At 41.8% G+C, this 27,437-nt stretch overlaps 1 protein-coding gene across 2 annotated transcripts in view; it reads right to left on the minus strand.

Annotated features, from left to right (window-relative positions):
- The window catches only part of LOC144478781 (uncharacterized), a 232,899-nt gene that overhangs the window by 181,666 nt on the left and 23,796 nt on the right, over positions 1 to 27,437 (minus strand). The window contains exon 2 of one of the 2 annotated variants that reach the window (XM_078197048.1): positions 11,996 to 12,023. The gene's annotated coding sequence lies outside the window, so the exon portion shown is untranslated. Of the gene's footprint in view, positions 1 to 11,977; positions 12,024 to 27,437 lie in introns of both variants that reach the window. The other variant, XM_078197039.1, reaches the window with a different exon arrangement.

Raw genomic sequence — 27,437 nt, forward strand, 5'->3', positions numbered from 1 at the left:
GCGATGCCTCTTCAGCTTGCGCGCGGCGTGACCGACGCTAACGTGCGCGAAATACCTCGCGATCGTCGCTGGTAAAATATTTATCTACACGAACAAACCACGGCGTCGTTTTCGTTCGGCGACGAAGACGTATCGACTTCCTTCCCGGCCCCATCCGTTAGTGTCACATCGAATCTCGAGGCATTCATAATATCTGCGTTAGGCATCGAATGATTGTCACTCGATACACGCGCATCTATCAGGGGTTCCCGCTACAAAGCCGGAGAATCGCAGGCGAGCCACGGACTCGACGACGACGACGACTACGATCATCGATCTGCTGGAATATCCCCGTTCACCGCGTCTCATCCTTTTACGTAACCGTCGAACGTCCGGGGATCTCTCGGTTCTGCGCCCGCCCGTGAGACAGTTCGACGATTGGATGACCGAGAAATTCCCATGAAAACGCGGCCGACGGCGTCTTTCAGCTTCGACACGTGCAACGAGGATCCGCGCGATCGATCATCGCAATTTCTGCGTTGCAGTTGGAATGGAAGTGTTTAACTATGTTTGCGCGCGAAGTTATTTTTTTCAGTTGTATTAACAGTTTAGTAACTGTGAAGTGGTTATCATGGAAGTTAATAATTTGTTATCTGTTATTGAGATAAAAGAGTTGGAGTGTAATAAGCGAGCTTCGATGTTATTATATATTTTTTAAAAATTGGATAACTTTCGCAATTAATAAGATAAATGAAGTAAAAATAGACACGCGATATTATTGTTATAAAATCGTATACAATAGTTATAAATTGTAAAATTGTAAAAATTGTATATAATAGTTCGAAGGAGTACATTTATCTTTTCTATGAACGTAGACGTTTCGAAGATTTAAAAGTCGATTTTTCTGAATAGAATACTTTATCTTTTATACCAAAATATGGAAATATAGCACAATAAATCAACCTTAATCGTCTACTAGATTCGCATTGAAAAAGGAAGAAACTCGTGGGACACCCTGACATTCATAACAGTTACGCGCGGCCGTTCCTTAGCCCTTGAATTTTTGAGTAATATCAACCGTAAGAGGACGGTTATTTCTCGACATCGCTCGAGGAGACCGGGAACACGCATCATCCTCCCTTACGGTCGCTGACTTCGTACGGTCGGAAAGCGAAGAGAAAAGAGACAGCGCGGCCACGGGCCGGCCAGCGGGTCCGGGTTATGAATGGAAATATGTTAACGGTTCCAAACTTGGCATCGCTGGCTCTGCGTCTGCTCCCTGAATAAAGAACACGCTCGGTATCTCGGACCCCTCCGCGCTCGTTATCGTTCACCCCACGACGCTGAACCGGATATTATAAACATAATAACTCGAACAGTGACTAAATCAACGGAACGCTAATTAGCTGAGTGAAAGTCGGTTGTGCGACCGGGATCTGATAAAACGTGGCGTTCGAACGCGTGAACCGAGCCGGCCGGATCCGACGATCTCTTGAAACGTTTAAACAAACAATAATTATGCTCGTTGTTAAAGTTAACGATTATCTGCTCGTTCCTTCGGCCGGAACGATTCTAGTCTGTTAGATTAAAATTTATTCCGTCGTAAATCGTCTGAATTATTAAGGCTATCTACGTTGCGCTTATTAATGCGATTATTTAGGGTTATTTCATTGCGCAATGAGTCGTGAATGCAATATTGGAGATTTTTAGTCAAACATACTCTGCAGATTATACTTCTAAATACAAACTATGTTGTTTATAGAGGCATACGCCAATGGACACTTCTTTTGAAATAGAAATGTTTTAGTCGACGATAATTTTAATAAATAAAATATTGTGAAGTAAGGTACTAGTATTGATATTTATTTTTCGAACGAAATACTACTCGAGATATTAGTTTAAAAATTGTGTGCAATGACTTAACTTTCTTTCGAACAAAAATATATTTTACTCTCAAAAATATATGCATGACATAAAATAAAATATCTATTTATCACATTCTTGGCAAAATACTATTTTGCTATATTAAATGCTATTTTATTAGTAAAATTTCGCTACAAAAAGGTTACGTCAAGATAATCTACTCTGTAAGTATAGCAAAACCAGAGTTTACAAAATAAAACACTATTACAAGCAATTTTCGAATTTCAAAAATTTCCTGCGACCATAAACAGAACCTCTAGTTTCAAAAATCGCCAGCTATAGTTCGAATCAATTACACTATAAATAGCCGGGAGTTCGAACAGCGAGTAATCGCCGGTTTCATCGACGCCGATCGACGTCGCTTGTCATCGCGCCGCTCTTATCGCGGCCGTTCCTCGCCGCGAATTTTACGTTCACCACGATCCCGTCGCTCCTCCCCACTTGCTCGTTGTTTTCCATCGTCGATCTCGATTATCGCTGTATCCATCCTCCTTCTCCTCCTGCCGCGCCTCCTTTCTCTCTCGAAATCATCCTCGCGTGGAGCGCGGCGTCGTCGCATCGCGAAAGTGTGTAACGCGGCGTTTCCGAGGCGCCACAAAAGGAAGAAGACGAAGAAGGCCGTAGCCACGGTGAAATGAGACAAGTGCGACCGCGGACGCGGGAGAAAACGAACGAGCCGACGGGCAACGAAAGGAAACTGCGACGGAGGGAGCATCGAGCTTCTGCGTCCGTTTCAATCCTATCTCGACGCAATCGTTGCAATTCTATTACGGCAACGCGCTGAATCGACCGGAGAAAGTTTCGTTGCCCACCCCGTCCCCCCCCCCTCTCCCCCCCTCTCTCTCTCTTGCTTCCCTTGGACCAGTAGTCATTGCCGAGATACAAAAGATTTTTCCCATTGAACTTTGCTAATTAGAGGCGGTGGATGATTGATCGATCGCTGTCTTCCTTTATTCGGCTCTCGCGTCGCGGCTGTTTAGCGGTCGGCGAGCGGCTGGTCGGATGCTGGAACGGAAGGCGGTGCCGGGTCTTATTCGAGCCGAGCTAAATTGGCGTACGTTGGGTGCTGCGAAATCGAATGGAAAAGGTTATGTTGTCAGAAATGACCTGGCGGTGCTAATGATCGTCTGTTGAGAGTTAAATCGCAGGATTTCTCGCGGTTCGATGAAGAAAATTGCTTTCGAAAATATCCCGGGGTGTTGTTAAAGTTATTTCAATAATCAGCTTTACGATGTATTAGCTGTGAGATTAGCAAATATGTGGATTTTTAATTTTTTTATTTTTAAAAATAAAAAATCGCTTTTTCTTATTTCAAATCAGAAAATTGCCGGACTCGAAGCAATTCTATAGAAATAATTCATTGAATGAATCATTCAAGATATTCAATTTTGTGTCGATGTACCGATGATGATCGAGTTTCGCTCGAGTCGTCGCACGCCTACGAGAGAGGCGATCGGGCACGAAAAATCGCGTGTTTAACGGTGGAAATCGATACGCGAAACAGGATACGGGGGCCGCGTCGCGTGTATTTTTTTTCGAGTGCGCTCGCGACAAGAATGCGACACGACGTGCCGCGTTTTGACGTCATCCAGCGCCGGGACGCGTTCCACGGAACAGTCGCGGCATTCATCCGCGACGAGGCATCCGCGCGCGGGGACGGAACCGCGCGCCGGCTTATCGATAAAAAGAATGTACAGGGGACGACGATCGTAGGCGATGCACTCGATCGTTCCGCAAAAATAACGCAACGCGGGGCGAGAATGGCGGCGGCCGCGCGACGCTCGTCGAGCAGCGAATTTCGAAAGCGCAAGACGAAAACGCGAAAGTGAAAAAAGAAAAAGTGGGGGGGGGGGGGGGGGGGGGGGTGGAAAAAAAGGTCTGAAAGCATTCAACAGTGCGTCAAAATAACGAGGGAAGCTGAATGAGATCCTCATTGGGTTTACCGGCGATCCTTCCCCGGTGTTTTAACGAGAACCTTCTCTATGGGAGCGCGTTCTCGTGCTCCTTTTCCTGGTTTTTTCGGCGTTCGTTACGCGCCGGGCAACGCTAACGTTTATTTCGTGTTGCTGTTCGGTGCCCGGGATTGACCATTTAACCCTTTGCGCCCGAGTGGCGACTCTGAGACGTCGTTACCAAATTGTTGCGTCTGCATATGATTTTTGTATTATCGAATTCTGAAGATATTTAATCTTTCGTATATAGTATGCACTGGTTATATTAAATAGAGGTAATGCAGGTTAGTTTTAGTTTTCTTAAAATTATGATTATTCTAAAATTAATAGATTATGAAATTTGCATAAGCAAAATAATTACAATGATTCGTTCTAATACAATAATTAAAGAAATGAAGATGTTCCTAATTGGTTATTACAGAATGTATTTGAAATAAAAGCTTAAGGCTAGCCATCATCTACTACCATAGGACGCCATTTTCTATTAGGAAAAACCCATCTGAATTGGTCGAAAAACTTAAATTAATTTCACCGACTATACCATCTATTTCTCGAAGAGCAAACATAACCAAGAACCAAATTAAATTAAATTATATCGGAACTGTCCCATTTATATATTTCCTAAATATCTCATCAACTATTTCGCGAAAATGAATAATCAGGAAACGAGAATCGATTCCGTAATCACTTTAACCGCGACAATATAATTTCTCGCCGCGAAGAAAAATGTCCCCATTGTAAAACGAATTGGACAAAAGTTCAATTTCCCGGTTAACCGGTTACGTATTATTTGCGCGAACGTCGCCGCCTTCTCTCTCTCCAGTATGGGATTTTTAATTCGATCGCCGAGAGCTTTTCCAGTTGTCAATTAGGCTGATCAATTCCGCGCGAGTCCGCGAACGGAAATGAGACGCGTTTATTTCGCGAAATGAAGATAAAATGTTTCCGTAACGAACTGACAATCAACGCGAAGGGACGAGTAAATTGTCGACGAAAATTTCTGGTTAATCGAACGATAATCTGCGTGGACATATTTTGCAGAAATATTTACTGTTACTTCTATATATTATGTATTATTATATTGCTATACTAGGAAGCGAACAACAAAATGTAGATGGATTTTTTTATTCGACCACATTGAAACGATCCGACGAAATACAACAAATTATTCTACGACTCGAGATTTGAAGATCAAAGCGTTCGCAACGCAATCTTAAAGATTTACGCGCGGCCGTTTTATAGCACTTCAAATAACTCGTAACATTGTACGATGCATCGGAACTCCAGCCTTCGGATTTTTATTCGAACGCGGATAACAGACTTCGTTCAAACTATAATAAACGACATGGAAAAGTCATGTATATCAGATTTTACGACGTTGTCGTAAAGCAGAGACTTCGTTCCTCGCGTCTCTGTGCGACGAGTGAACTTCGTTCATTTTTAGAATTCCCTTTGTTTTACGCGTCTATTATATCTGCAAAGAAAAGCGCCGCGAGTCGTCAATTAAAATTAATTAATTTAAGGCGACGTACGGAATTTGCGTATTTTTACTAGAGAAAATATCGTGAAAATAAATGTCACGGAGTAGAGAACATCGCGCAATTTTAAACGAATGCCAAGTCATTTCTGACAACGCAACCTTTAGCAGTTTATTTAATAATGTTTGAGGTACACTAATTCACCGGGGTCAAATCTGACTCGACATCGCTCTCCGATTGTTAAGCGACAATATCTCGGAAAACATGTGACTCGCTGCGTCCGCCATTGCAGCCACGCGTTTATAGTTCTCGATCGTGATCGATCATAAAAATTGCCCCGCTGGATGATAAATATAACCTCGCGGAGATATGCAAATCGCCGGGTAAAGGGCGGCGTCGATTGTTCTCTCGCTAAATGAAATTCCATTTCATTAACGAGTCGTACTCGATGACGTTTTAATCGTCCAGAAAAAGTGTTTCGTTTAATCGATTTAAAAAAAAAAAAAAAAGAACAGTATTGGCAGAGCCGATATTTAGTTGCACGAAATCGAGGTTATTAACAATTCGCCGGCCTTGCGGCTGTTATCAATTTCAATTACTCCAATCGAGCCCGACAACAGGCGTGTGTGCATCGATGCTCCTCCATTTTGCAGAACGCAAACGAAGATTGATTCGCCGTTGATTCTGTTATGCGCCTCGTTGCGTTAGGTTTGCACGGTGGAGAACCGGCGAAGGATATCGCGAGGATACGGAGAGGAAATAAGATTCGCGGGAAAGTAGGAAGTATGGCAATCACTCTGGACGCCGGCGGTCGATCATGCGCGGTGCTGTCCACCGAGGACGACGCACTTCCATGGAGCAGATGTTAACATTGCTCGAATAGATGTCTAACTAAAATAATATTTATTTTATTTTATTAGAGTAGTAAAATAATTTTTATTATTCGCCAAAGATTATTCTATTTATTCCAATAATTCTTTATTGCAGCATCCATTTCTTTCTGCAAAGAAATATTATTTTCTCCAGTCGAAATATATTTACGAGATACTGTTAAATAATACCTATAGAAATAAAGTATAACGAAATGAAAGGGTTAGAACTAGTAAGGACATTTTTTAACCTTCCATGAGCAAGTTAACAAATAGCGAAGCACTTCGCTTGGATTTCGCGAATTGTTTTTCCATCGCTAGTTCCACAGCCTTTCAAAATTCCAGCTAATATTGAATCTGCAACTTGACATTACACGTAAGCAGTTTTTCGAGAAATCCAGCAAGATATCTTGTTATCTGGTTAGTTTACTGTTAACTGGAAGAAGAGGCAGAATTCGCGGTACAGAAAGATACGACACGACGCGTGACAGTAAATTCAAGATGATGCAGAAAAGTCACCCAATTCGAGTCTGGAGGCTGCTATAAATTCCATAATTCCATATCCAATGTATTATTAATAAATAGTAGAATATATTGAGATGAATATAAAATAATTTAACATTATTTATAAAATATACGATAACTGTATTTTCACAATAAAATTAACGCGCTTCTTTGTCTATTGCAATGTCAGATATTCAAAAAGCAGCATTTTCATTCCACAAAGCGCAAAACTAATTTACAACATAATATCTTTTAAACTTGCAATATAAAGGGAATTGTACGAAACCTTATGGAGTAAATATTTTTCAATTTCGTTCAGAAGTTTCGTGAAAACAAGCGAACGTTCGATCTTCGTTTCAACCAACGTTTCGCAGCCCGACAACGCTCCGGCGGCTTAATTAATGAGAAATCGAAGAGTACGATCTCGCTCGTATGTTTACTGGCAAAGTCTCACGGTGCAATCAATCGTTCGGTATAATTATAACGCCAGTCTTTTTTCCCCCGTTTACGCGTCCAGATAGCGATTTCTCCTAGAAATTCGCCACTGACCAGAACGAACTTCGGGCGCGCGCGAACAAAGAATTCCCTCATTCAGCAACGCGGTGAGAGATACCGGCGAGGCTTCCCTTGGATCGTGTGTCGCACCGATTTACCATTCCACCGTCGCGCATTACTCATTCACAACTGCGAAAATTGCATTCGTAATTTTTCTTTTTTTTTTTTTCTTATCGACGGATTTCGTATTCCATCGACGCGCGCCATTTTGCACGCGAGACGCATGGTAACGCACTCGACGCGGCGTGAACCATTATTTTAAAGCGCGGCTTGGGAGCTGATATAATAAGGGTTTAATGATAGCTATAATAACGGTTAAGAAGACTGGTATTAACGGTGTATTAAAAATTATTTTATTAATGCGATTAAATGTGGAGGAGGTGGAAGATAATCTTTGGTGAAATATATAATTTCTGTTATGTGTTAATTATGGAATAAAATAAAGTACGATGGAGATATTTGGGATATAAAAATCAGGTTAGTTTGTTTGAAGAAATAGTAATAATAATATTCAGAAATAATAATAATAGTATTGAATAGGAATTCAGTAGTACGTCTGGTCATGACAAGCTAATTCTACTTGAATTTCTGTGTTCTCAAAAATGGACCCTTAAATGAACGAATGTTTTTCTTTTTTTACAACTAATTTGTTGACACAAAATTAATTATATCACCAGTTACATGACACCCTGTATATCATAACTGTATTATTATATACCTACACATCCATTCAAGTTTAACGTGATGTTATCTTGTATTAGATATAGAAATTATAATAAATAGTTATGGATAACAAAAAATATAAAAATTATATATATATTAATAACTATATTATACTATAATTATTACTAATATATATAAGAATTCTATAGGTATTTTATATAAATTCACATAAATTATAATATAAGGCTAAAAATCATTTCACTCGACAAAAACCCCTTTTCGAAATACAACAAATATTTCCAACGCCTCAACTCTTCCGAAAGAACCTGGAAGGTATTTCGTTAAAAACGCTATTCCATACTAGAGATTATAGAGAAACAGCGCGTCCGGATCAAGCCGCGCGAATTTCATCGTTCGCTCGAAAGCGTTGCCACGGAAAGGACTTACGGCAAAAAGGAACGAGAGTCCGTCAGCGAGGCGAGGACAGGGCGCAGACGAAAAACGAACAGAGCCCGGCAGAGAGGCGTACACGAGGAGGCTAGAATACGGGAATAGCCGTGTGCCATACGTGGGCTACCGTACTTAGAGCACCGGCAGTTTCTACGTCTAAATATAGAATTTCGATCGGCTCGCCGAGGACTTGTGACGTTACACATCCGTTCGATATCCCGTTCCGATTGCCCTTTTTACAGCCCCCGTCGCAACGAGCATGGTAAACACTTCGCCGTTCCTTCAACTTCAAAAACTGGCCTCGCACCGATTTCTTTACGGGGCGGATTACAATTTTAAATCGGCCCGCGCGATTTATTCGCCGCCGGTTTTCTACGGAATTAGGGTTAAACGGTGTAGATTTTTTATTAGAGCGATTCTTGGGAAAATGTGGAAAGGTTGATTCTGCGTGAAACAATCGCTCGCGTTTATTATTATTTATTATTTATTATTGAATATATTAATTGCGAAAGGCATCTTCAAGATCGTATTCTACGTGACGAAGGAAATCATTATAATTAAATTAGATTATTTTTCTGGGGACGACTTTGTGCAACGTGATTGAGATCGTTGTCATTGACGAATTTGTTAAGAAGTTTTTAATTGTTAAATATAGAGTTTTAAAGGTCGTTATCAGTCGACAACGTGTTAACGCTCAGACAGACGTGCCAGTCAACTGAGTTTTTATTATAATTGAGACAAATTATGTTATAATCTACTAGGTGTAAAATAGTATCCAACATAGCTGCAGTAACAAATTGCATCTCTTCTATTCTTATTTTATATGGTTTTTTAGAGACGCTGGTAAGTAACGTGTCAAGTGCCAACCCCTTGCACTGCAATTTTCTTTCACGATCATGATTAGAACTTTTACACCCCTAATCCCCTATAACCAGCTGTAACTTTAAAGTCACACAGCTTAAAAAGCGAGCAATTAAATAGATATATATCGTGAAAAAATAATTTTAGCGTTGACAGAACAACACTGGTAAATTTACTATCGCTAAAACAATGCAATTTCTATTTCTCTAACATCTCCCCTTCCGTTCCAAAACGTCCCTAACAGGCGATCTTACTCCAATTTTTACAAAAACCGCCTAGATCTCGTATTTAACAGATTCCGCGCGAAAGGTTCGTCCCGAGTCATTACAGTGTCACGGTTGAATTAACCTCGAGCGCAGCATTTCCATCTAGTCCCTCTAAAAGCGCGCGTAGAAGCGATCGATACCGCAAGGCGCGTTCACATGTTCGGGGCTGCATTAATCCGTCGTTCCGCATGATTTTCATGCTCGTCACCGAAAAAGAGAAAAAAAAAAAAGGAATGATCGCTCGGTTAAATGGTTGATCCCCGCGTATCATTGACGCGCATATCCGTGACGGTGGCGCGCGCGCGCGCGCTCGCACGCGGGAGGGTTCAACGGTCTCTCTCTCTACGGCAAAAGAGAGTTTTCTCTCGGAGCCCGTGACTTTGTGGCCGCGCGTATCAAAGCCCCGACGGTAACGCGCTCGTCACGCAACGAGAAGGTTGTTCCGTGGAAACGCAAACGGAACCGGCGGCGGCGCGCGCTGCCTGAAGTGAGAACCAAGAGAAACAGAAGCTGGTGTTCCGAGGGTGAAGCCGCGGGGCAGGGGGGCGTGGGCACCGGCGCGGAGGGGGAGGAGGCCGGCGCGGTGGAATTCAAACACACAACTGTATAAGCAGACGGTTGATACAGAGAGCCTAATAGAAATATTGATTTCAGGGTCGATGCACCTTGCGGCGTTACTCTGTTCGGTGCGTGCCTCCTCGCTTCTTAAAGAACATCGATACCGGGGCTCTCCTAATTACAGACCGACAGAGCGCTCTCTCCCCGGTTTTCTCGGAAATCTTCGTTTCCATCCGGACCAGCCCGCGGAACGTTCGAGCCCGGCCCCGCGACGCCGCCCCGTCGCTCTCTCGGCTTTTGAATTTTCGGATGCTGCGGACCGCGTCGGGTTCGATTGCCAGGGGACTTGCGTATCGACGGGCTGACTATTACTTATGCTGTGCAGCGAAGATTCGTGCACTTTATTCCCGGTCGATTTTTCAAGCGGCGATTTCCGGTATCGGGTATGGTACTCGATACTGAGAAGGGTTTAAAAATTGGGTATAGTACTTGATACTGAGGATAATGTAAAAATAGGATACAGTGGTTGATACTGAGAAGGAAATAAAAATTGGGTATAGTACTTCATACTGAGAGTGATATAAAGATCAGATATAGTATAATACTTGATACTAAGAACAATAGAAAAATTGGATTGAAATACGGTTTTATTGGTAAATGGCTGACTGAAAATATTCTTTTATGTGATGAATTGTAAATAAAGAATTGTAATGACAAAGGTGTGTACACGTCATTGACAGTGTTTATAAAAAATGTATAAGATAAGAGTAAAAAGGACAAGATAGAAGAAAATATTTATGCAACATTGTGCTGGAAATAAAACTAGGCTAAGAACATTAGAAAACGAGAACGCGAGTTCAAAGTTCCGTCGAGCTACAAAAAGTTAAGGACGTTGAAATCCTAGTCAACATAATTGTAAGAGAAATCATAGTGCAAGGAATGAACGCTTACTTTTTTACCAGAAGTTCAACATATTCTTCCACTGAAAATTGACGCTTATTATCGCTAACAACATCGATGAAATAAAAAATATTACATTTTCATTTATAGTTTATAGTTAAAGTGTACCACTAATATATTGAGTTTTCAGTTAGGTATAGTTGTAGTTTGCTACTTTTATCATACCCCGGTTACTTCGTCCACGGATTTGTATCTCGAAACAGAGGTCGCAATTTTCGTCACGGTCCCCGACTACCCACGACTTCGCACGACTTCGCGAAGATCAGTTAGGTGGCGATGCTTCGTTCTTTCGTATGTAAATTGTTCGGATGATGACTAGCTGATAAGATATAATTACAGAAATTGCGTTTCTTCTGTTCTCTCTCGGTCATTACGTGGGTATGCGCGAGCCTCGAACGACCGTTCCTTAACCTCGTAAACATTGCTTGCTTTTGTTTCATCAACGATACGCAATTTCTTGTGTCGACAGAACAAATTACCGCCAATTAAAAAAGAAGGAGATCAAAGAAATTAATTGATTCAAAAGTCATGATAAATTCAGAGAAAGTAGACACGCTGACGGCGCCAAAAATTAATTAATTAGAAATTAATGGTCAACGAAAGTGTTTCTATCTACGAGTAAACAGCGCCTCTATATTTTATAATAAATTCATGCTAGATGATCGACAAAGTGATGATGATTCATCTGTATTAAAAAAGAGGTATGGGAATTGTCAAACTCACGGCTTTAATTCATGCTAGATGATCGATAAAGTAACGATGATTCATCTGTATTAACCATAAAACTTCAAGGTATGGGAATAGTTTTAACAATTAAGTACACTATAATTTAAGTACACTTTCTTAGTGAACAAATGTCTAGAAATTAAATAAAGCAAAAAGAAAGTATAATAGAACTTATCGTCATCTTCTATCCGTCTCGTAAGAATTTAAATAAGCTTATATGTATATTTCCTTACATGAATATTTGTTGCTACCTTTTCGTCCTTCGGTTTTCCCGTATACCTGAAACAGAACAAACAAAGATATAATAATCATCCAGAAATTGCTAACACGGAAATTTCACGAAAAAATGCCTTAATTGAATAAAAAATGCTATAATTCAATAAAAAACGCTTTAATGGAATAAAAGATGCTTTAACCTAATAAAAGATACTTTAATTCGATAAAAAAACGCTTTAATCGAATAAAAGATACTTTAATAAGACATGAAATGCTTTAACTCAGTAAAAAGTGCCCAAATCAAGCAAAAATTCAAAAAGACATCAATTAAACAAAAATTGAACTCTCAACTCGTTATTTGCCATTCGAAATGAAATTTGGCCGTCTCCGACCGCCGGGAGGATCGACGCTTAATCAAGCCAACGTGTTACCGTAACGAGGAACGACCGACAATTTGTCGATTTTAGGGGTGGGGGTATGGCGGCGCGTAATCAAATTTTAATTACGCCGGAAGTTATTAACCGGCGAAAGGGACGGAGACCGCCGTTTCTTCCGCGGGACAATAAAATAGGGAAGTAGAGTCGAGCAGACGAGAGAGCGAGAGAGAGAGAGAGAGAGAGGGAACGACTTTCGGGGAACGGGGTAAGCGAAAGGTGGCGCGACGAAAACGAGAAGACGGGCACCCGGGATTGCGCCGTTTAATTGACCCGCCGATACCGATCTACCGGAGGAAAGTGCCGCGCGGCGCTACGGGGGGAGGGAGCCGGTTAATTGAAGCGGAATAATTAGCGCGGAACGCTCTCGTTGCTTGTCCCGGAGAAGCGACGCGCCGTTACGTCGAGCGGAAGGTGCAGAGAAAAAAATGAACGGGAAGACGAGTCTCGCACACGTGCTCGATGGGAGCGGAAGCGGAATCGAACGTGCGCCTCGGACGATTTCCACTCGGAATCCATTTATAGAATTCTGGAACAGATTTGCAACAAATTTTTTACGGCGACGAGCGGTCGATGGGTTCGCGTTGGCCGTCGACGGATGACGCGGAATCCGCGGTGAATGTATGATGGGGTTGCGGAATTTTATGGCGTTTGATATTTTTTAGCCGGGAAAAGGTACTGCGTGAACAGCGTTCGAATCTCCAAAAAAGAGGGAAAAGAGTTTTAATTGTTCGCTTGCTGGTGCCCCGAGCAAAATGTTCCAATTTGAAAAATACAAGAGGCAGGCTGACGTGTATTACCGAGTAAAATTAACGGCAGCCTGTAACTTCCAGAAGGGAACACAAAATGTGGATTATGACCGAGTCTGTTATTTTATTGCCCGGCATAAACCTTATCAGCTAATTTAAAATTCCTTTGAACCGGCCGACAAAGTGCGACGAACGATAAAAGTGTATTAGGGGAATAATTGTCGCAATAATATCGTGACGATAAATGTGCCGAACAGTTCTCGCCGAGACTGTACAAAGGGACACTCCATCGACCATGGAATATACTCGATCGAAATCGGCAATATGGTTAATATAAACATTATTAAATTGGGAGTAAAAAGTTGAATTGTCTGATCAAGAATTACAATAGAATTAATTGTTGGAGAAAATGTTAGGGAAATAATAAATTTTCTTTTATCGAATGAATGTTCTATAAAATATTTTATTATAATATTAGATAATATAAATATAATATACTCACTAATATATTGTAGTACAATGTAATCATTTAATATAAATTAATACATTGTAATGATGGAGTCCTATCTTAAGTAAGAGTAAAAATTATAAAATTAAAATTGTTAGACGATGATTGCAATGATTGAGTGAAATACAAAACAGTAGAAACGTTTAATCATTTTAAAGATATTATTGCATTACTTTCAATCTATGAAATTATTAAGCAACAAAATGAATGTCTATTTTAGCTCCCGAATGCTTCAATTAGCGCAAATAATGAAGTTAAGCTGCTAATGAAGCATAGAGAAGGCTGCGCGCAGATCCGACACGCGAAGAGAATGACGAAGCACGAGCGAAAACGGAAGAACAAACTATGTTTCCGGTTCGATCCACGGGGCGACGCGACCATTTTATTCGATCAGTATACCTTTTCAGAGCTCCGATACACCTTTACGCGAAACGTTAGTATGCAGGTCCTGTTGCACGCGACGGGAGAACTCGATTCTCAGTCGTTTTACGATATTTCGTATCTCGTTGAACGATTACGATCGCAGTTCCATTGTTTCGAGGGAAACGGATGTTATTAAAAAAGTTATCTCCGTACCTATACAAAAGCATAAAGCGAGTCATTTAACGCTAAACCTACCGTGTCGGTAAAAATGACCGATTTCACAGCTTTTGTCTTAAAATTAGTTGGCGGAAAATTGAAATTAAATCGTCGAGGGACAATTTAAGTTGAATGGTTGACGGAAAATTTAAATTAACCGATTGGCGGAAAATTTAAATTAATAGGTTGGTGGAAAATTTAAATTTAAATCGTTGGCGGAAAATTGAAATTAAATCGCTTTCGAAAAAATTCAATTAAATTGGTGGAGGTAAATTTATTAAAATTCAAAGTTGATGGCACGATGTTGTTCGCGCAATTGTTCACTTAATTGAACCATTTGTTACACTTCTAGCGATGCCAATAGTTTTGCCCACGAAAACGTACATTATTTTCGGCGCGATTTCCCACCGTGTCGCATCAGTATGCACCGATTGAAAAACGACCAATCATTCATCTCCTTCATACGTATCACTTATCTGGCATTAGCATTGTCCCACATTATGATGGTCGTGATAGTCAAGTCACGACACGCTCAGGAAACGATCGCAATACTTTCAAATGTTATTGGACGTCCTGAAACGTGACTGGACCACGATGTAGCCCATTTAGATGGCATTCAATAACATTTAAAATGGCCGCTAAATTGGCGATTGAACGGCGAACTGAAATTAATTGGCCACATTAAGCTCGGGCGACGATTACTTGCAGAAGTCAATTTTCCTCCAGTTTTATAAGCGTCACTGTAAAAGGGTAACAGAAATTGGAATAATTTTAATGATAATAATCTCTTTGTAATATATTTAAAGAATTAATTTTAGAGAATTTATTTCAGAGAATTTATTTTGGAAAATTGATTTTTATTCAACCTCCTCAGTTTTCTGAAAATTATGATTATTCTACGTATAAAAAAATAAGATTCAGTTGAAAAACTATGGAATCCCTATGCGATAAAAAAATCTCATCGAATAAAATGAAATGGATAATAAAAAAAGAAACAATTAGATTGTTCCCCGTCATAAAAATTCATCCCAGAAGAGATTAAATTTCAGGAATTTATCCGAACAATGCCGAACTCCGGATAACAAACACAATATAAAAAGATCGCGTTCACTGGACGTTAAAATTTAAACATACCACGCGCGCAATAACCTGATAATTGCGCTCATTGTATGCAAGCCTCCCATCGCATTTCGAACGCGATTCCCCGCATTTTTCTCCTGTACGCTGTGCCACAAGTGGCCGTTTCGCTAGCAATCGAAGCAACAAAGCTAGGAAACTAGGGTGGGGGATGAAAATGCGCAATCGGCTTATTATTAGCGACTAGTGCCGGCAATGGGCCGGCTATCGGCCGGAACAAAGGGCTGAATTATTTCTCGGAATCGTCGAACCGATCCCGGTCCAGGCGTTCTTTTAATCGCAATCAATGTTTGGGCACATACCTGACCATATTTGGCCGGCGAACGCGGTTGTCGCGGGGTCCCGTGGCGCAAAGAAGTCCCTTGGCTACGCGAACGACCCTGTGACCAGCTTTTTCCCTTGAGGACACGCCACGATGGATCGTTTTCTTGCCGGAGTTGGCGAGGAGCGAGGTTTCGGGGACTCATAGGTCCCGAAACAGCTCAATCGATTGAACTATTATGTACTAAACTCGAATGTACTAAAGTATGTACTGTACTAATATTACTGCTGTAGATAATATTAAATATAACTTTAATAGTGATAGTTAATACAACTACTTAAAAATTCGTGGAATTCTCTATTATCCCGTATAGTTTTCAATGATTTAACGTAATTTTATTTCCACTTAATAATTTAAAAAATATGCAATGAAAACGTGAAAAATTACTGACATAACCTTGACAGTACAAAACGAAAAAATATTTAATCTATTAATCACTTAAATTATTCCCAAACCAGTGCTTCTACAATTACCTTAACAACACGAAGCATTTTCGTAGAAATTATAACAGACTCCGTTTGCAACCCTTCCATTGCATATGGAGGCAACATTGCAGCCCGTTTGACAAAATATTTGCGCATTGTTGGTACCGAAGCCGCGTAGTCGCACGAAATTCTGTCTTCGGAGCTGCATGCATGAGGCGAGCGAGATGCGCGCGGAAATTGTATTACGGTGCACTCTCCGCACTCGATCGATGCACTTCAGAGTGCAGTTATACGTATACATGTATAACGGTCCGTCACTCTCCCTCTCCGTCGTCCCGTCGCTTGTCTCCTTTATCCTAACCCCCCTTCTCTCTCTCTCTCTCTCTCTCTCTCTCTCTCTCTCTCTCTCTCTCTCTCTCTCTCTCTCTCTCTCTCTCTCTCTCTCTCCCAGTTCGACGCAGGTCGCAGGTACCTACGGGCCCGTCCGCGCGTGAACACCTCTAGGAGAAGAGATCGTCGATCCCTCTCGATCTTTTGTGCGACCCTGACTCTCCTCTCCGGTGGATCACCCAGGCTCTCCCCCCCCCCCTTCCGCGGCACCAACAATGACCTACTTCGTATTCATTCGAACCGGGAAAAATCACCGCGGCGATAGTTCCTAGTTCGAAAGCTTTCTCCACGAACGCCGACCTCGTTCGCCGAGCTTGCATCGATTCTGCTTCGTGTGCCCCGTGGTGTATGCTTGTATCATTGCTGAGAAGATGGCGCGATTTCTGTCGAGGGGGGAGAAGGGATATCCGGAGTCCAGAGTTGTATATGGCATCACGAAAATTACTTTTATCGCTAGGGGGTGGATCGTCGGCTTTACTTAATTACGTCTTTTGTTCAACGCGTAACTTAGTTTAATAAGTCGGTAATAGTCGTAGTAATATAATCACAATAATAACCCTTTGCACTCTGCGCCGTCATGGATGGTACCTATCAACCCTTACGAACCTTTATATTATATAGTATATAGTATTGTATTGTATAGTACATTTTATATTTTATAGCATACTTTGTATCATACAGTATACTTTATATTATATAGTATACTTTATATTATATAGTATACTTTACATTACATAATATATGTATAATATCTAGTGATATACTATATTTACGATGTCCCCTGAAAATAGACAACGGAGCGCAAAGGGACAATAATCATAAATCATAACTCAGTCAATAATAATCAAAAGTCAGAAACGAGAATGAAATAAAGAGGTTAGGAGGAGACCACGTGGAGTGGGTCGGTGACGAGGAGCCGGCAGGCGTTGTTTGCGTACAATCGGCCAGGCTCGAGTCCCCCGTTTCCAGGAAACTGGGTAATAGGAGAAGGGATCGTTTCTGTCAATAAGGGAAACACGTTTACCCTACTTCTGCGTGGACGTCAAACATGAATGGGTTGGCTGGGTATCGGTCTTACGCTTTTCTCTCCGCCATCTTTCGAGCAACGGGCAGTACGTGCCGCGATAAACTCGACTATCTTCCACGAATCATCTCCGATACGTTTGCACGCGCGCTGTTATCTGTTTGCTCCGGGTCAACTGTTTCGATTGTAGCTCGTTTGAGCCAGCTCGGAGAAACTGTGCATAGAGCAGTAATTACCATTTGAATGTTTACTAGCCAGGAGTGAATCATAATTTGTGGCGTTATAAGAAGTCATATGTGTTTTAAATAAAATTAAATGTTTTACTGGTGATACAAATGATTATTTGATGTAACATTTCAGTGCATTATTTTATTCCCTCTTTTACTTATAAAGAAAATATTTATTTTATTGTAGTATTTTAGGTTCGTATTGTGAGATATATATTTTAAATATTTAATACATATTTATTAAATATTTTTAAAACCAGTGAAGTGGTTCAAGAAATACAGAAATAAATTATTATTCAAAACGAAGTATGTGTAACATTTTGTTTGTATTTCTTGGTTTATTTAGCTTAACCCTTTGCACTACAATTCCTACGACGCTATATTAATTAACATGTTCTCAATCATTTCTCTAAGAGGACCAAACAATTTTTATTCCCTCCATTGTTTTTATTTGCTTCCGTTTCTGGACTTTGATAACAGAAAAATTCAATATTACTTCGATTTAGAAGAAATTAATAATATTCGTATTTAATATTATATTTATAATTTTGGTCACGGTTATAATACAAAATTTTCTATTACAGCGCAAGGGGTTAAGAGTGCCGAGCGGCAGCCATTTTGGTAGCAGCCGCCAGTCCTCCGCGTAGGACGCCGATTCGAGAGCAAGTGTTCGCGCGTGCCCGAGGACTGTTTGCCGAGCGACGTCGGGATCCATCGCAAACAGATCACGACGGGAACAATGCGGCGCGGTATCGCGAATACAAGGCGGCGCAATCTTCGGGAACCGGCAGTCAACCCGGAGAGAGAACACACTGGCTGTGGCTCTGTAAACTACAAGTGGTAAGCCAGATAAGAGTCGCGAAAGAAACGGCGCTTGGCCAAATAATCGTCGGGTTTTATCGGGCCGCGAGGTCGTACGTCGCCGCGGCTAGACGCCGCGCGCGGTTCACCAGGTGCGAATAAAACCGGTATTAACCGACTGCCAGGCACGAACAACCGCACGGGACATTCAACTATTCCAGCGATCCTTGCCCACGCGCCTCTGACCCGTCCGAAATGTTGATCCGGAATACGTTCGCTTTTATAGTTTATCGTACTTGTACACTGGGCAATGAAACTAGAAAATATTATGAAATTAGAGGATATTAAGAAATAATTTAATCTTGTTAATGGCGAAGCGAAATTAATTAACTTGTTCTGGTAGACGGAGGTCGGTTTGAGTAAATGTTCATTTAAGTGATTATTTGGAAATTTATTATTAATGATATGGAGTTCGTGAAGAAGCGGGCAGATTCTTCAATAATTAGTACTAGAAAATAATATTTATACTATTAATACTATATTAATATTATTTGCTTCTCATGTACATTCAAAGTAAAAGTAGCATTTTATTTATAAAACTAGTGTCCGAAATATTCATTCTATAATATAAAACAGACGAAACAGAAGTAAAGATTATTTATTATTTTTCTTGCCCTAGATAAAGAATAATATTTTTTAATATCATAGATGGCTTCGAAGATATTATTTACCTGCATCGATTTAGATGGATCACCCTGTACAGACAGCAACAGAATTTTACGTTCAACAGATTTTTGTTAAAATCCAAAATTACTTTTATCATTTCATGTACGAAGGTACCGTGAAGAAGATGATCTAAAAATTCACTACTCGGCGCAACATTCACCGATACAAATATACAATACGAAGCTCGCGATACAAAGAAATAACTGTACCCACGGAAAGCCCGTTACACCGTTATAAATCACGGGACGAGACGCGGGGCCAAAATGCAGCGGTCGCTGTGAGAAAGTGGTCACCAAACAAGACCACCCCGTGGCCGAAACTCAGAAACGGGTTTCTAGGTTCTCCGGGCATCGTAAATAACCGCGTTGGATCACACCCACGCGAGAAAGATTCGAGAGCGCGTCCTCCCGGCTCCTCTAGGTCCCCGATAATGGGAATTTTTTTCGGCCGAGCAATAATTTTCGGGGCCTCGCCGCGCGTCGAGAACAACGCGAAACAACTTAAAATCCGGTTAACACGGCGCACGCGGACCACGCGTTACCGCGTCGTTGACGTAAACATCCATCGATCGGAACGTGGACCACCCTGAGGCCTGGGGAGGATCAAAGCGGGGCCTATGCAGAAGAGAAGCGTCCTCGACTCGCTGACGCGCGAGTGTCACGCGCAATGAAAAATGCTTGACATTTGCAGATATTAACGACGCGTTCTTTTCGCCATCGGGGAAATTTTTTACCCGCGCGACGAAATATATATTTTTCGCTCACCTCGAAGGATATGTCACCGCGATATTTATAGAAGTTAATAAAAGAAATACGGAGCAGAGGAGACACAGAGAGAATTTTTATGAAACGTCTTTGTAAGATGATGACAAAGTGTTCGGTTATTTTTACAGCTAATTGTTGCATAAAAATATTTATCTAAATGAATTTATAAAGAAGAATATCCAAAAATATGAACAGAATTTTTACATCCACCTTTGTATACTCTATCTAATTGTTATTCTATTGTTTGTGCTAGTATTTCAAGAAATGGTTCACAATGGAAAGGTGTTCGTACAAATGGAGTTCCACTGTATGTGAAACTAAGCGATTCTCGGACGACAATGACATTCGAAAACCAGAGAACGTATCAGCTTGCCTCAGCCTCCCCTATTCAGATCGCTCCTGACACGAAAAACCCCAACCCAACCCCCCGGCGGGGTTCCATTCTGTTCAACTTCGTTCGGCGAACGAGAAAAGCATGGGGAAAATCGAAAATCCCTGGCGGAAGTGTCGTGACGGAGAATCGAGCTTAATTGCGCGCGAACCTCCGTAGAAAGCGACGAGTTCGACGAAATGGCTGGGACATAATCGACGAAAACGGGTTAGTTTTCGGGGGGTGGGGAGGAGAAAGCCGCGCGTGCACCCTTATTGGAACGGTCTACCATTCGGATCGGTTCTAGGCTTAATTGGCCAGAAATTTCCGCGAATTTCCGAATGCTTGCGCGATAATTACCATTGCGCTAAATAAATTCTTCGAAGAACGTAGAGTGCGTCGTTGTGTGTTGAACTTTTCGTATTTATGATTCAGGGTTGTTGGACGGACGATTTTATTCAAATTATTTTTTATTGTCGTTCGATCAGTATGAATTTAATATTATGCAGAGTGATTAATTTATTCGAAAATTATAAACATTCTTTAAATTTGTTTTCATCTTATTCATCGCTGCTTCAGAACGCAATCATCAAATCAAATTTAAAATAATTTCTGTCATTAGGTTAATGAAGTCAGTTACTGTTAGGTAACCGATCACTGTGCCTTTATTTTATTTTTTTTAATTTTTATTAATTGTTATCGAAACTCAGTATTCAAAAAGGTAACTAATTCCAAGACTTAATCTTGTGACTACCAATATTCAGATTTAATATTCGTTTAACGAAAAACTTAATATCGACGAAAGAAACTTTGAGGACCACCAAGCTCCAACAAAATGCCTATTAAACTGTTAAACTTCTTTTTCACAGCGAAAACTCTTGAAGCCGACAAACTAAGCACAGCAATTGGCTCCCGCTCTTAAACGAAGCACTCGGGAGCCCCAGTTTATCCGTGTTTTCTATAAAAACAGTATGGCCGCATGTCTGATAATAAAAACCCTGTACATCCCGTGTTCCACTAGACGACGTTACGAACCGTAAAAAGAGTTCATAGGAGTATCTCCACGGTTTACGGAGGCCGGAACGATGAAATTCATGGTCCATCCCTTACGCGGGGATCGCCTGTCGAAAATATTGGACGATAAAAGCACGGCCGAACGATAGTTCCCGCGACGAGAGTTCCCGAGCGGCAGGGTAACGCATTAGCTCGGCGAGAATGTGTTTGAAAAGAAACGAGCGCGGCAGCGTAAAACTTAGAGGGTCGGAGGAGCCATAAATGCAAATTGCATATGGAATAACGTGCACCATAGCCGCGTTATTGAGCGTTACATATACCCACGCCTCTTAATGACTCCCCTGCCCGGCGAACGTATGCCAGGTATTTGGATCTCATTACCATCTAGCGTTGCATCACGCCGCTATATGCCGTGCCCGCCGCGACTCTGTCTCTACTCAAAACAAATTGGCTAATTACCATTGCACAACGCGGGCACCGTGCTCTCTCTCTCTCTCTCTCTCTTGCTCGGTTTCACAGGATTGATCGGGTTTGATCGTCCGCGGGGTTGATTATCGCCGCGGCGTCTTTGTAACATCTTTCTCGCTACGAGTGCCCGATCCTCCGGAAATTGCGGCGGGATCCGCGGCACTATGTCAGCCGAGTCACTCGGATTACTTTCAAATTACGTGTTTCAGGGCGAGCTGTTCAGTCAACGAACACTTAAGCCGCGTGTTTAGTAAAATGATCGCCGTTTAATGACGCGTGTGATATTATCGTATGGTTTATTGCCGAGCTTGTACAGCCATGATTACGATTTTAGTATTATCTTATAGTCACAGCTTTTTTCGATATAATATAATGATATAACATTTAGTGGAAAATACGATTGACAGAATTAATTGCAGTCGAGAATAATTTTTAAAGCAGCAAACGATTCGTTTTAATTACCTTAACCTGACATTTTTTTGCACGAAAAATCCGCGCAACGCCAGACCTAATTTTTCGCTCTCACATGAGCGATCATTCCCCAATTGTTTATCGCTCCGCTTCAGCATCGCGAATTCCTCCTTTTACCGTAGTACCGGCTGGAGATGGAACAGGCGGAGCGAAATTTATTTATAATAAAACGTACGTTTCGCCCGAGGTCGTTGGAAGAGCGGGGCGGATAAGATATTAGCTCGGTAAACGGGTTCGAACTTTTCGAGCTGAATGGATCTGTTTGGCCGTATCGACAATGTAGCTGCATTGCGCCGGGAAAAAAAAAACGTAGATTGACGCGCATGCTGCGGCGGAGAGATAGATGGGGAGAGAAGGAGAGAGACGAAGTAGGGCAGACCGTGCGAGAAAAAGAGGCCCGGTAAAATGAGGTACATACTTTGCGGGCTGCGCGAAACCAATTTCGTATCTCGTTCGAAACAAGTGCTCCACTCGGCGCGGCCAGAATCCGCGTGTATTACGCGCCGAAGGATGCGGAATAGGAGTGCGCTGGTTCGAGCGTGAACAGCTTTTTACTATAATTCTGTACAGCTTTACACTATAATTCTGTGAAGACTCTGTAGATACTTCTATAATTCTGTAGACAATGTATAAATACTCTGTAGCTAATCCTATAATTCTGTAGCTAATCCTATAATTCTGTAGTTAATTCTATAATTCTGTAGATAATTCTATAATTCTGTAGATAATTCTATAATTCTGTAGCTAATTCTATAATTCTGTAGATAATTCTATAATGCTATAGACACTGTGTAGATACTCTGTAGATAATTCTATAATTCTATAGTTAATTCTATAATTCTATAGTTAATTCTATAATTCTGTAGATAATTCTATAATTCTGTAAATAATTCTATAATTCTGTAGATAATTCTATAATACTATAGACACTGTGTAGATACTCTGTAGATAATTCTATAATTTTGTAGATACTTCTATAATTCTGTAGTTAATTCTATAATTCTGTAGATAATTCTATAATTCTGTAGATACTTCTATAATTCTGTAGTTAATTCTATAATTCTGTAGATAATTCTATAATTCTGTAGATACTTCTATAATTCTGTAGATACTTCTATAATTCTGTAGTTAATTCTATAATTCTGTAGATAATTCTATAATACTATAGACACTCTGTAGATACTTTGTAGATAATTCTATAATACTATAGACACTCTGTCGATACTCTGTAGATACTTCTATAATTTTTAAAATATTTATAATACAATAAAATTCAACAAATTGATGGTCCATGTTAAATTGATCCAGACACCAAATAAGCAAGCAGCGAAACACGCGACTTAATAAGAGACAAAGAAATGTCGCGACACTCGGACACTGACGCAAACTAAGCAATGATCTCCATGGTCCTCAAACTATCGAAAGGTGAATTTTCGCTCGACTCGAAGAGCATCGTGCCGCGGAAAATCAAACAGATCAGCGCGGGACGTCGAAAGTGGTGTGTTCCCATGAGAATCGATGCCGGCATCCGAAAATCAATAACCGTCTCTCGTCGTGCTGCGTGACAAGCGCGGCCGTGTAGCCGGTACGTAACCGCGTACCATTGACCTTTTCCATCGGAACGAAATGAAACGGAACGAAACAGCACGATTCGAGGATGAGAGAGAAAGAGAGAGAGAGAGAGAGAGGCGACGAGAGCGCGGACCAGGCGAATCGTTGTCACGGCCCCAATTCAGCCGATCACCAGTCATTGATTATCGTGGGACGGTATGCGGACCGCCAATTGTGAAACTGGTCCGCCGCGGTGTACGACGTCGTTCCTTCTTATGTATGCGCCGTGGAAGGATCAATCAATCTCTAGGTCGCTCGGCTCGAGTAAATAATAGAAGACAATGGCCTCGCAGACAAGGCTAATCTAACACGAAATCGTACGGCTGAAACTGTTAACCTTTTCATCCCGGCGACAATGCGGCCCGTTAAATCGGCCACGCGCTTCAGAATAGTGCTTCGAATGTTGCACGAAAACAAACTAAATTCGGGGACCCTGCAATTAACCCTTTGTGCACCGGCTACCAGTTTGGTCGACGGGATGGATAAAGGCGATCCAGCGGCGCGCGAAGGGTTCAAGCTGAAACTATCGCAGTCGAATTGACTGATTACTCGTATTGTTATAGTAGTCGTCGATAAAATAGTCGATGATAAAAAACGACGAAATCTAAATTTCCAGCAGGATTTACCGATCCCCGATTCCCAACGACAGAAGCGGATAAAATCAGGTATGGCCGCGATCACGAGCGTTGAATCTCCGAAATCGAGCCCGACTCGCGCTCTGTATCGGTCTTGCTGTCTCCGAAAAGAAAAAAAAAAGATACACGAGACAGATTAAATCGCGATCTCCCGAGGGAGGCTGGCCCCCGACCGTGTCTCGGCGCAAGCAGTAGCGCAACCGGAATTCCAAGAGGGTATCGGCGTTTCCCGGCGAATCGGATGTCGAAAGCCCCGTCTCGCGCGCGTTCGAATATTCGCGTCGGTCGGGCGAATAGGCGGCGGATGAAATAAACCCTCGCCTCCGCCTCGCGTAATTAATGAAGTTACGTTAATGCAATAATGCAACGTCGTGCCGCGTCCGCTCGGTCCCTGTCGCCCGTCCGCGCGCGCGCGCGCGCCACCGGATTACCGTCGTTAATGCCAGTTCGTCGGCGACGATTGTGATCCACCGGAATTCAAAGGATCGTCATTAACGCGCAGGCGGAGCTGTTACTACGCCCGTGTACGCGGACTTGTTACGCGGCCGTGTACGAGGCCTCCAGGGCCGGAAATAAGTCCGTGTCCTTTCCTCGGGGGCAGTTACTCTTTTTGTGGCCGGCCGCGAAAAAAGATCCCTCCGTTTCGGCGCGCCGCGGCGGCTTCCTTTCGCGGCCAGCATCGCCGGGTCCGTTATTAACCCCTCGACGTACCATTTTCTTCACATTTTTGCTGCGATTAGGAATTTTTCGATTGGCATGATTTCTTCGAAGGGATAGAACATTAATGTTTATTCCATGCTTGAAATGAGACTTCCATCTGTCTCTTTTACTAAAATTTGAAGTTGTGTGTACCACGCACATCTGCACGGATGATTGAACGTGAGTACAGTGGCTTTGAAAAGTTATTCGTACACGTTTAAGATAACGTGACTTCTTTAAAATTGAACTATATGACTTGAATTTTTTGTCGAATAATAGACAGGCTAGACAACGAAACGATGACAAAGCAATTGTTCTATTAATTTTGCTATTACTTGCAATGACAAAGAAAAATGAAAACTCACAGGTTTAACTTCTTTAACTCTTATAAAATGAACTGTTTAAATTTTCGCCACAAGCTCAGATAAAAAAAAATTTAGAATAGAAAAAATAAATAAAAATAAATAAAAATATTAGAAAATAGCATAATAATAAGACAAATAGATAGCATAATAAATTGACAAATAGATAGCATAATAAATAGACAAATATTTAAATCACCGTGTAATAAAGCAGTCCCTTTAACATTTAAAAAACGTTCAACCCGTTCCCGGTCGAGTTCGAAAAAAGTTTCGACGAGAAGGAATACTTTCCGGCGCCACTGTACGCGGCATAAAACACTTTCCCTCTCCGGCAGATCCATCACGGAATCTCTCTCGAGACCGTCTGCCGAACCGCGACGAAGGACGCGCAGCGGCTAGAAGACTAATAAGTTAATAATAATTACGACCGGTTCGGCGTCTAAAGCGAGGCCCCGCGATCCGTCTCCGGCGTTCACCGAAAACACGCGACCAGGCGGCGAATTAATCCCCCGGTCGGGGAACTCGAATTTCCGCGTGGCTGCCGTCCAAAGAGCTCCCGGGTAGGAGCCTCTTCGAGAATGATAATCCTCCCCTCCCCTCCCCTCCCCCTACCCCCGGACACATTCTCCGGCTGTCGGTGGTGCTTGATTTCGAACGGTGAGACTGCTTTCCCTTAAACACGATTCCTAAGCGTTTCGGGTGCACTCGAGCGGGCGGCGGCGGCGAAGCTTCTGGCGGCCCCGAATATCGCCCCGGCCCATTCCGCGAACGAGTGCACCTCTCCACTCGGAAAGCCTCCGTGAGAGAGCGCGCGCGCGCGCGTCGTTCAACCCCCTCCGGTCGATCCTCTTCGGTTAGATCCCGGGTGAAGGGGAAAATGGACGACGGCGAACGGCCAGACGGAGAAACACGGTGCCGCGGCTCAAAAGCGGAAAGTCACTTTGTAATGTAGACGCGCAAATCATGCGCGTACAGTCAACACTTTTTTTTTAAAGGCGAACCGACATCCCTCGACTCTATCTCTCGTCGACCCCTTTGACATGCAGATACCGAGCCGCGGGGGTACACGCGCGACGAGGACGAACGCATCGGTGATGTATCCCACCCCGCGTGTGCTCGATGGCGTTACGCGGCATCGCTCTGCCATTGTAGATTTAATATTTCGACGTGGATTACGATGATATACGCGAACAACAAACAGCGGCAGACCTGAACAACGTTGGGATTATCAAATCGTGGTTGGAGCTAGCCGGAGCGAACGAAATTATTGAAAGCCGAAGCACTGGATAGATCGGAAGTATAGTGATTATTACAGTAGTATTTGGACGTTGAATATAGTGCGTTAATTTTGCAAGCGATATTATTGAGAGGATGTAGTAACATATAGATTAATACTCTGTTGCGAAACCATTTTGTTTAATTACTTCGTGTAATCGCTTTGACGTGTTAGATATTAATTTTTCTAAACAGTGTTTCTTAATACATTTTTATTTATCTACCAAGCGTTGTTTAATTCCACGATTTTTCCTGTGAATACTTATGGCTATTTATCTGGATATTTTAAATTCATTTAATAGCATTTAAATCCTGTGATTGAGGTAGTGAATGCAAAAGGGCAATTGTACTAATATTAATAATTGTCACGAATTCTGTATACATTATTTTATTCTCCCTTGATTTTATCCACTTTGTATATTCACTCGACATATCGCGTGTAATTTTGTTAACCTCGATGTAGCATTTGCGCAGCTTTTATAAGCT

This window comes from Augochlora pura, chromosome 1, assembly GCF_028453695.1.
Source record: "Augochlora pura isolate Apur16 chromosome 1, APUR_v2.2.1, whole genome shotgun sequence".
Classification (NCBI taxonomy): domain Eukaryota; kingdom Metazoa; phylum Arthropoda; class Insecta; order Hymenoptera; family Halictidae; genus Augochlora; species Augochlora pura.